This window comes from Macrobrachium rosenbergii, chromosome 24 (assembly GCF_040412425.1).
Source record: "Macrobrachium rosenbergii isolate ZJJX-2024 chromosome 24, ASM4041242v1, whole genome shotgun sequence".
In the NCBI taxonomy this organism is placed as follows: Eukaryota; Metazoa; Arthropoda; class Malacostraca; order Decapoda; family Palaemonidae; genus Macrobrachium; species Macrobrachium rosenbergii.
In genome coordinates, this window is record NC_089764.1 from 26,398,736 (window position 1) to 26,411,421 (window position 12,686).

Here is a 12,686-nt window from a genome sequence, read left to right on the forward strand (position 1 = left end):
CTCTCTCTCTCTCTCTCTCTCTCTCTCTCTCTCAGTCATGTCAGCTAAACTGGATCTTTCATGTTACGTAAAAGCAAAATTAAAATGAACCATTCTCTCTCTCTCTCTCTCTCTCTCTCTCTCTCTCTCTCTCTCTCTCTCTGGGTCTTTCATGTTACGTCAAAATTAAAATGAACCATTGTTATTCTCTCTCTCTCTATCTCTCTCTCTCTCTCTCTCTCTCTCTCTCTCTCTCTCGAGTACCTAAATTGACTCTCGCTAGTTTTACCGCAATCATTTTTTTCCCCGTTTCCCCCTAAATGACCTGCGGGCTGGCTAATTAACGCAACCGGCCAAAATTCTACTCATTACATAGTTTTCTTATTCAGACAAAGAACGCGTCTGATACCCGTAATGGCAGAACGAATGTGACCCACGCGTTTCCATTCTCATTATGACAAAGGGAAAAATGCCGGCAAATTCTCTCTCTCTCTCTCTCTCTCTCTCTCTCTCTCTCTCTCTCTCTCTCTCTCTCTCTCTCTCTCTTTTGTATCGGGCTATTGTGATGGACTTGGCTACACTTTGTAGATTAGTAATTTTTTTTTTGTATTGTTTTGTCTGTATAGTTCGAATGATGATGATGATGATTATTATTATTATATTATTATTATTATTATTGAATGATGTGGCTGTATTTTGCGGATTGATTTTATACTGAGTTTTCTCAGTTCTAATAATTCGCTTTTCCTGCACATCAATGTTAGTCAATAATTGGCCAATTATTATTATTATTATTATTATTATTATTATTATTATTATTATTATTATTATTATTATTTGATGACAGTAAGAACGTACTGTATATAGAAGTGGTACTGGACATTATAATTTCTGGCTATTATTATTATTATTATTATTATTATTATTATAGGTACTGTGGATTTGGTAGCGGGCATTTTAATGGTACCACTTGAACGGAGGGTCGGGCCCTGCTAACCTGCTTTCGGTCTTCAGCAGGTATTTTGGGAGTAGGTTGCCATCCCCATGACCTTCTTCACCCTTTTTGCGACCAACTAAAGTCGACTAAAGACCAGATACATAATTCACTTTTGAAGTGGATGTAGGCACAATGGGAGCAGACATTTAGGAATCGAACCTTGGCCCGGTGATGGCCTATCCTATATCGTTGCCAGAAACACGATTATGGCTAACTTTAACCTTAAATAAAATTAAAAACTACTGAGGCTAGAGGGCTGCAATTTGGTGTGTTTGGTGCCTGGAGGGTGGATGACCAACATACCAAGTTGCAGCCCTCTAGCCTTAGTAGTTTTTAAGATCTGAGGGCGGACAGAATACAGTGCGGACGGACAGACAGAACCGGCACAATAGTTTTCTTTTACAGAAAAGTAAAGCGTAGTTAACAAAAATATATATCCACATTTTTAGTCATTTTTTAAGGAGGGTGGAGGTTGTGGGTGGACTAGGCTGCAATGGAGTGGGGTGGGGGCAGGCAGTGCCAATACCTTTATAAGTCTCAAATTATCGATTCAGACGTTGGGTTCTAACCTACTCCTTTATTTTTTTTTATTTGATGTCCACGTAGCTTACTCCTGCCACCCCATAAAAAAATCAAGAAAAATGGCGAAAGAAAGAGAAGTGGGACTTTACCCTGACGTAATCGACAGATCTTCTCTTAAACGGGGAAAAAATCATAGTAGGAAAATAGAAGCGGAGAGGGATTCCCAAAGCTATATTTATATACCGGACAATCAAAAAATAACTTCTTTTGTATACATTTTTTGTTAGGGCTTGATGTAATTTTCCCTATATATGTATATATGTATATATATATTATATGTATATAGTATATATATATATACACATATATATATATAATATGTATATATATAAATATATATATATATATATATATATATATATATATATATATATATATACATATATATATATATACATATATGTATATATATATATATATATGACATTTTTATCATATACCGTGATTTTTATCATGATTTATATGATCATGAAGCTACAAATATCGCTTAATATCAAATCCACGCTACCTCAGGAATATCCCCGATGGGAATTATCACCGAAGGGAATTTACAAGTGATAAATGGACGGGCACTGCCGAGTCTCGATCCCACGACACACAGACGCGCATCCAGCGAATCCAGTCGATGCTAACCACTGAGCTATCAAGACTCGGCAGTGCCCGTCCATTTATCACTTATAAATTCCCTTTGGTGATAATTCCCCATCGGGGATATTCCTGAGGTAGCGATATGGATTTTGTATTCATGATCATATATTTATATATATATATATATATATTATATGATCATATATATATATATATATATATATATATATATATATATATATATATATATATATATATATATATATATATATACATTATGAGCGCTTCTACTAAAACTGACTGCCTGAATGAATGGTTGAGAGTAAGTTAGGTTTTCAAGTTATGGTTCCAATCAATAACGGAACTCTGAAGGTCAGGAATTCATAAGTAATGAATATGTGAAGGCCAAGGGCTTTTTATTATCAGTGGCGAATAATTGAAGGTCTTAGTTTTTTTTTTATCATACAAGAATAAGTGAAACGTAGATAACGATTAGTGACGGATAATTGTTAGTTGGGTTATTATTAGTGAAAAACTGACTGAAGGTTTAATTCATAATTTAATGCAAAGTGGTGATTTTATTGATGGGGTTTATTGGATTTCATTTGCGATGTTTGTTTGAAGATTAGGGGTTCATCAGTTCCGTATAACTGACGTTTATCAGTAATGTCACAACTCTCTAACAAGTACCGGATAGCTGACTATAGAGAAGTACCAGTACTAGGCAAGTGTTCTTCAGTAACCGAGACACAGGTCGGTAAAGCCTTATCGATGCCGAGCTGTGCTTGGACCAATAACGAATAACATTATGAAGAAGAAGAAGAAGAAGAAGAAGAAGAAGAAGAAGAAGACGAAGACGAAATGACGGAAAGGAAAGACGAAACTATCGTGTGAACGTTTCCATCAAAACACGACCCTAACAGGAAAGAAGAGTTGAAACCTTAATCGACATTGGAAAAACCTTTCACGAATGATGAAAACATAACGAATAGGAATATGAAAAGAACAGAAAGGGAAGAAAAACTACCAGGACGTTTCCATACCCCAAAAAAAAAAAAAGCACAACAAGACGTGGAACAGCCGCGCGCCACTCGCAGACCTGAAATATTTCTAAAGCCTTTACGAGGTCAGCTTGTTGCTCAGTCAGACGGCCGAAGCTCGGTCCTGAAAAAAACGAGAAAAGACGAAATTGGAGACCAACCGAAGAAATGGCTGTATGCCGGATGAGTTTTCGGGCAAATGGGCCCTTCGTTGGTGGAATGGCCAGGCCCCTTGCGGGCTCCAAGTAGGGGTAATGATGATATAGGCTTAGAGGCAATTTCGGTTAAGGTCGTGATGTACGACAGGGTGGAATGCCAGCCGTAACTAAGTCATCATCGTGGACATTGAACGCCGTGACGTCATGTCGGTACACGAATAGCAGGTGCCTCTCTCATACGTATTATTATTATTATTATTATTATTATTATTATTATTATTATTATTATTATTATAAGAAGCCCACCAAAGGGGCCATTGACTTGAAATTCAAGCCTCCAAAGAATATGGTACTCATTAGGAAATGAAAGTAAAGGGAAACACAGGAATTGAAATATTGTATGATGCAGTTAACAACGCATACAATTGGAAAGTGAGTGTGCCGTGGAATTCAGAAGCAACTGAAGAATTACAAAGGTCATTCGCGTCACGACAGTATTTATTGTGTAAAAATACCCCCTCATCCTTTCTCTGCACCTATAACTGTACCAGATTTGTATGATTCGTAAACGTGAGTACGATTTCAGCCGGCCCTCGGCTTGGTGTCAAGTCGATAACGTTACGTTGTTCTTGTTTTCCAGAAATCGCTGCATGACACGTTGCACACGTGTCAAGATATTGACGCGGACGCAATTGGAATTCTTGTTATTCGTTAGGTATCGCCTTTTGTTGAAACTCACGGAATCTAGCCAAGGAATCTGTAGCATTTTTGTGTCGTGTGTGGAGTTTCTTGGAAGAAACTGACGTGTTTTTATCAGCATTTTGAATAATCGTAGAGTAGTAGCCGTCAGTGCACCTCATGTGGTGCGCTGTAGGCATTACTAAAAGAGGGATGTTAGCGTGTCCCTTCGGCCCCTGGCTGCACACAATTTTTAGCCTTTTATTTTACCTCCATTCCCCTTTCTTTTCTTCAGTCTTGCTTTTCAACCTCTCTAACTATTACTTCCTAATGCAGATGTGGGTGTTTTCTCAGAGCTCCACCTTTCGATCCTTGTACTTCACCTCATTTATTTTCTGGATCTCTTTACCTCGCTGTCCAACCACTCTAACCGAAAGAGTCATCCTTTGCTTTGGCCTAAATTTCATAAAAGCTAATGAAATCAAATCAGCAGTTTAATTCTCATTAACAATTTTATTCGTCGAATTCAAGATCGTTTGAAAAATGACTGCCTTTGGACTGACTGTCAGTCTTACTAATTAAAGATTCGTTTAGAACCTTCCCGACTCTTGCGTAAGTTTACCCCCAGCAACGTTAAACGCAATTCCAAAGAACGATAAACCCTTTCAGAAATATTGGGCATAACGCAATGATACGCAATTTATAAGCGGCACCTGGATCCTGGGCTGCGCTTGTCTTCCGAATAATTGAATTCCCTCGATGAATTAGCAAGAGGTCAGACGGTTCATGTTGCACGACCACCGTGCATGCAAGCGTCGCTATTCATGTATGACCCGTCAACACATGTATCTGTCGCATGCCAACCACGTACCCGTGGATCTGACTCGCCTTACTGACGTGGATATTATTGGAACCGGTAAACTTTGGGCGGCTTTATTGCTTTGAGGAGATTTGCCGTGACAATAACGGGGAGTATGGGGATGAAGGTTAGTGGTATAAATGTGTCACTTGTTTGTTCAGTTATTTGATCTGATTTCTTACTCATTCTTTTGGGAAAGGTAAGAGAGATTTGAGTTTGCTGAATTTTGGTTCATTTGCGCTGTTATCTTGTTGTGTGAAAGATGTCTTTATTCCGTTGTGACAGCTAGTTTTGTAAGCTCTCTCTCTCTCTCTCTCTCTCTCTCTCTCTCTCTCTCTCTCTCTCTCTCTCTCTCTCTCTCTCTCTCTCTCTCTATATATATATATATATATATAATATATATATATATATATATAATATATATAACTTATATATATATATATATATATATATATATATATATATATATATATATATATATATATATGTTTTTTTTTTATAAGAACGGTGTAAAATTATTCAATTTTCATTAATCTTCGCTTTTTATTTTTACACGGCGAACGTTCATTTTCAAGACCCTGCAGAATGCTTCTAAAAGTACACTGCGTTAATTCGTCATTTTGTAGCTTAAGAATGGTTACAAAAAAAGTGATCATGCATTGCGTATGATGAAAACTTGAAGGTGGGGAATAAAGTTTGTTTGATTTCATCTTATAATGTTAGAAGAAAGTAGACCAACTCTTCTTGTGGCTTGAGAAAGGTTAACAATAAAGGGAGTGGTTGTGCCACTCTACTTATGATGAATATGTAAAGTATGGAATAAAGTTTTCTTCAGTTTTTTACTGTAATAGAAGAAAGTGGCGGTTTACCTCTCGTCAATTTGAACCCAACTCTGAAAAAAAATTAAAAGAAAAATTTTACCCTTCCATTTTTACCTGGATGTTTGGTGTGGAAAAACTGTATCTTCGCGAACATTCTGATTAAGTTTTCATCAAGCAAACACAGTTGATTAACTGCCAAACGGCAAATTTATTACGTAAAGCTAACAATGACGGATCGATCGCAAGTCTGTCCGTCAGTGAGGCGAGGTAGATGACCACTGGACGACAGGCCCATGTCATTGATTTTATAAGTCATTGATCGGTTGGTGCAGGAACGCTCTTCAGGAAATTCTTTGTTTGTTACAAGCCTTTGTGTCGTTGTTGATCAAGTTGTGGACAGATCTGAGCCTGGTGTTCCTTAATCTTCCTGGTCAAACTTACTCTGTCACAGGCTCACAGCTCCAGGATATTTTCTCAGGGCATTGCCCATCATTTTCGCTCAGTATTCTGAAAAATGTAGACACTCGCGCGTAAAGCGGTGTCCGCACTAGCGGGCACTGCCCGACGGGCAAACACTGTTCCCATAACTCGTTCCACAATACTGACCGACCGAGTATGGGGCCAGAACGATGCGATCGTCTGGTAACGCGGCTTCAGAAGCGAGAGAAAATATATACAGCTGGAAATGCCCGACGGGCATGCCCGCTAGTGTGGACAGGCCATATAAATACTACGCCATCTATCGAAGGCATTGCTTATTTATTCCTCCGCGTAATGTAATTATTCATCTTAAGATTTCCCTTTGCCGAGAGCCGCCACATGCACACACACACACACACATTTTTACCAGGCGCTCTCGTCGGCCATTAAGGTCGAAAACTGAGCATCTGGCGGTGGTGGAGTGCGCCTTATTGATCATCGATTCCTCATACCTGACTTTACGGCCTTTTCTCCTCAAGTTGTGTGACAGTGGCCCAAGTTTAATGGAATATCTGAGTTTAGTTTGCGAGATTAGCGGTAAATTATGATTAACCTAGAGGGAAGGGAGTTTGCGCCCGTGTCCTCGCGCTTATTAAGTTTGCGTTACTTTAGTTTACATTATAATCCTCGTTTTTGGTACTTTATTTTACGCTCAGCTACTGGTAAATTTAAAAAAAAAAAGTTTTGTGATTTATTCTTTCCATCATATCAATCTTCATATTAATACGTCGTGCAAATCCTCATCATCATCGTAATGATTACCATAAGCATATGTAATAGAATCTCACGCTTTTAATCTCCGTATTTATGCTTAATATAAATCTTTATAATGATAATAATTATCATAGAAGTATTTAATAAAACCCCACACGTTTGAGGCTCACCAACATCATCAGCATTACTAACATCATCATCATCATCATCATCATCATCATCACCATCATAATTATTGCTCTGGAGGCGCATAATCAAATTCCGCGGATGTGGTTTTCTGACTGCGTGACATTTTGGCTACGGTATAGTCGCCTTTGCTTGAAATTATTATTTTAAATATTAAAACTCATCCTACGCATGTTAGTTTCCAGTAGCGTATCACCTTTATGCTGAATTAGTTTTTCGCAGAGTCTGAAATCACTGTGTGGAGGGGTAGGTCTTAGAGGATAATTAATCCTTGATCCAGCTTTGCGTCTTACTTAAATTGTATTGTCATTTGTCCTTCAGTTTTTTAGTTTTCTGAAAAGAAAACTATTGTGCCGGCTTTGTCTGTCCGTCCGCAGTTTTTTCTTTCCGCACTTTTTTCTGTCCGCACCTTTTTCTATCCGCACGTTTTTCTGTCCGCACTTTTTCTATCCGCACGTTTTTCTGTCCGCACGTTTTCTGTCCGCATTTTTCTGTCCGCCCTCAAATCTTCAAAACTGCTGAGGCTAGAGGGCTGCAAATTGGTATGTTAATCATCCACCTTCCAATCATCAAACATACCAAATTGCAGCCCTCTAGCCTCAGCAGGTTTGATTTTATTTACGGTTAAAGTTAGCCATAATCGTGCATCTGGCACCACTATAGGACAGGCCACACCAGGCCGCGGTTAAAGTTTCATTGGCTTCGTCTCATACAGCATTATAACGAGACCACCGAAAGATAGATCTATTTTCGGTGGCCTTGATTATACGATGTACAGAAAACTCGATTGCTCCGAAGAAACATTGGCGCATTTTTTACTTGTTTCTCGTTTTTTGTTTTTTGTTTTTTTAGTTGTTTCACTGCAAGAGATACAACAAAGAAATACCGATTCGCTTTGTGGAAACGAACCCCTGATTTGGGAAGTGATAATTGACTGCCGAGTGGCGGTATAAAAAATAATTATTCATGTTGTGGTGGGGACGTTTCATATAGCGCGGTATAGGAAAATAATTATTATTCATATTTTGGCAGGGTGCGTTCCGTGCGCCCCACTTTTCACTTACACTTATTATATTTTTTTTTTTATTTATTTCTTTTTGTGATCAGTCAGGCACTCATGACCTTTGCCGAGGCTTCGGGTCCGTCATTATTATTTTGTAAAAATATTCCGACGTTAAAAGGAAAATGGGAAAAAGAGAATTGGAAATGCATTACTCGTGATGTATTGCATAAAAGCCTTGGAATTTCAATCGCTTGCCATACCATTACCAAAATCCCAGTGCTGGGCAGAACGGGCAGGGGATTTATTTCCGATGTTCTGTGTTTTTCCCTCTATTTACTTATTTATCTCTTCATTTATTTGTTTATTTATTTATTTTATTTATTTATTTATTATTATTATTATTATTATTATTATTATTATTATTATTATTATTATTATTATTACCTGACACATTTCTCCTTTTCACAGTTGGCGGAAATATGAAATATATAATAATAATAATAATAATAATAATAATAATAATAATAATAATAATTATTATTATTATTATTATTATTATATTATTATTATTATTGTTGTTGTTGTTGTTACTGGATTTCTCCTTTTCACATTTAATATTTTAAAAATCATGATAATATTATTATTATTATTATTATTATTATTATTATTATTATTATTATTATTATTATTACTGGATACATTTAATATTTTAAAAATCAGCATTATTATTATTATTATTATTATTATTATTATTATTATTATTATTATTGGATTTTTTTTTCAAATACATTTAATATCTTCAAAATTATTATTATTATTATTATATTTTTTTCTGCATTATTTTTCAAAATTATTATTATTATTATTATTATTATTATTATTATTATTATTATTATTATTATTATTACTGGATATCTTTAATATTTTCAAAATCGGCATTATTATTAATATTATTATTATAATTATTATTATTATTATTATTATTATTATTATTATTATTATAATTAGAAAAAAACATTTTTATTACTGTTTTGTTCGTAGTTATTACTAATCACCCTGATAACTATCAGACCGCAAAACAGTATAAACCTAAGGCCTAGCCAACAAACATCTGCCCCGCGCAGCCTATTCTATGTAAAGTAACGAAGGCTTGTGTTAATATAATGCAGACGCCGTTCATGTGTACACGCTGTCATGCTTCAGTGGACATTGATAAGCTATCTGCCCGTGACGTTGTCCCAAGTTTGAGGGACAGAGCTAATAGGGTTGTATATTAACTTTATTTTTTATTATTATTATCATTATTATCAGATACATTTCTCCTTTTCAAAGTTTGATGGAGAGAATAATAAGGATGTATATTTATTTATTTATTTATTTATTTATTTATTATTATTATTATTATTATTATTATTATTATTATTATTAGGTACATTTCTCCTTTTCAGAGTTTGAAAGAGAGCTAATAAGGATGTATATTTACTGTATTATTATTATTATTATTATTATTATTATTAGATACATTTCTCCTTTACAAAGTTTGAAAGAGAGCTAATAAGGTTGTATATTTACTTTATTATTATATTATTATTATTATTATTATTATTATTATTATTATTATTATTATTATTATTAAATACATTTCTCCCTTACAAAGCTTGAGAAAGAGCTAAAAAGATGCATATTTACTTTATTTCTATAGTGTAAAATTTCTTATAACTCTAATACAGTCACTGAACACCCAGTTCCAGAATTTAACGTTCAAAACGAATTGGTCGAGAGTAATATACGTAATACCCGTAATATTCTTTCATTACGAATGGCTGAGTTACATTCTTTTATTACGAAGTTACACTTCGTTGAAATTTTTTCGAAAATAGTTTCAACATTGCAAATCGAGATGTACAAAATTCATGACAAAAAATTATTTATGGTGAGGTATTAACGAACATTGCATTTGGTATGCAAAAGGTTATGAAGTGTAAATATAGTTAGGGGGAAATGTGACTCGCAATGTTTATGAAATTTTTGCAATACATTAATGCCTACTCACTCCAAACGTTGTTGATCTAAACGAGACTTCAATTAGTGCCCATACCAAACCCCTCTTAAGCTTCAAATGCCTAGAGAGTAGATTTGTGCTTCATTTGCTATAGCTCACACTACATGACTTGTGCTAAAGCTTTCCCATTTATTTTGTGCAAGTTGGTTGTATTTGAGTGTACGGAAACGTATAGTTAGATATGTGAAACTTTAGTTATTTGAGATTTTTGTGATTTTATATATATATATATTTATATATATATATATATATATATATATATATATATATATATATATATATATATATACATACATAATGTAATATGTACAGTCACACACTAAAGTTGAATTGGATATAATTTTGAAATGCACAGGGTATGGCCTTTTGAACTTTCAGTATTGTATTACATTTCCTAAACAGAATTATTTTGCTACAATCCCTTATGCATTGCGTGCAGTCTGCGGACATTTTACTCTTATTTAACATGGAATACTGTATTTGATTATTGATAGCCATATATATATATATATATATATATATATATATATATATATATATATATATATATATATATATATGTATATATATTTATATATATATATATATATATATATATATATATATATATATATATATGTATATTATTAAACCTAAATATTTATACCAGAATTATTCGTATATTGCACTATATATCTGACCTCCTTTCCTGTGGTTATGTAAAAAAAACTCTGAAATTCCTATTATATGTAAATAAGGCTTTATGAATAACGCTTAGGTGGAGGTTTTGTTTATGTTTGTCTTCTTCTTCTTCTTCTTCTTCTTCTTCTTCTTCTTCTTCTTCTTCTTCTTCTTCTTCTCTGCGGTGTTCTGTTTCATTTCCCTCTCTGTGTTCTGCCGAACTCCCATAGACCTCCAGCCATCTGTGATAAGAAGAAGAGAAGGTTGGGTGCCGTAGCTGCAGGAAAATGTCTGATGCCTTTGTCATTTGGCATCCCTTTTGTTTGCTGGCTCTCTCTCTCTCTCTCTCTCTCTCTCTCTCTCTCTCTCTCTCTCTCTCTTGTTAACTTTAGGGAGGAGAGAGGGATGAGGTGGCCTTGCTCAGTATTTGTTTGTTTATTTCGGTGTTGATGCCACCGTTCCCCCCCTCCCATAGCGAGGAGAGAGAGAGAGAGAGAGAGAGAGAGAGAGAGAGAGAGAGAGAGAGAGAGAGAGAGAGGAGTCCCATTGTCAAGAAAGTTCCTCCTTTTGTCGAGGAAGTTCCTCCCTCCTGTTACAAAAGACCTCAGGTCTCGGTGGATGGCGGTGTCTCAACAGCAGCCTAATCCTGCCATCTGTTGGATTTTTTGAGAAGCTCGTCATTATTCTGATGCCTGTTTCCCTGTCTGGTGGTTTCGTGGGTTTGGGTTGTTTTATTTTATGAGGAGCTTAATTCACGCTTACTCATTGCTTTCATGGGGAAGCTTACTCTCCGCTTTGATGGGGAGGCTTACTCTTTACTTTGGTGGTGAAGTTTGATGGGGAAGATTGCTATTTGCTTTGATGGTGAAATTTGATTAGGAAGTTTACTGTACTCTACTTTGGTGGTGAAGTTTGATGGGGATGGTTGCTGTTTACTTTGATGATGAAGTTTGATTGGGAAGCTTGCTATTTACTTTGATGGTGAAGTGTGATGTGGGCACTTGCTATTTATTTTGATGGGAAAGTTTGACGGGGAAGCTTGCTAGTTACCTTGATGTTGAAGTTTGATGGCGAAGATTGCTATTTACTTTGATGTTGAAGTTTGATGGGGGAGCTTGTTATTTACTTTGTTGGTGAAGTTTGACGGGGAAGCTTGATGTTTACTTTGATGGCGAAGTTTGATGTGGGCGCTTGCTATTTATACTTTGATGGGGAAGTTTGATGTGGGCGCTTGCTATTTATTTTGATGGGGAAGCTCACTTTTTTCTTTGGTGGGGGAAGTTTTATTAGCGCACTGTAGTTTTCGAAATATCACTCTGATACGAACTTTTTGTCTTTGAATGGTCGTTTATGTATTTATTTATTTCATCGTTTATTATTATTATTATTATTATTATTATTATTATTATTATTATTATTATTATTATTATTATTATTAAGCTTTGTTTTCATGATTCGTCTTCCTTCTGTTACGAGGTTCCAGAAGCACTTAGGAAGCTTGCTCTCTAGAAGTGTGACTTTTGTGCATTGCTTTTGGCCTGCCATCTGTCGGGAGATTTGAGACTTGCTTTTCTATTTCTAATTTGATGTTGCATTAATTTTGTTCAATCTTTAATGTATTGAAGAAGCACTTCTCTATAATACGTTTTTATTTTATTAGGAATGATTCGGTTCTTACGTTAAAGACGCCGATTTTTGTTCATTTATTGTTTATCTTATTTCTTTGTTTTAATTTGGTTCTTGTGGTCTTCCCTTAGGCGTATTATTAAAAATTTCAGACTTTCTTATATTTATTTATATAGCAATTTTGCTTCACGTTGTCAGCTTTTCATCTCTTTAAAACACTGTACATGTCTATGTATTTTGACTGATTGATTGA

General features: G+C 35.2%; 1 protein-coding gene across 1 annotated transcript in view; it reads left to right on the plus strand.

The window, feature by feature from the left end:
• The window catches only part of LOC136851942 (Ig-like and fibronectin type-III domain-containing protein 2), a 485,632-nt gene that overhangs the window by 42,259 nt on the left and 430,687 nt on the right, over positions 1 to 12,686 (plus strand).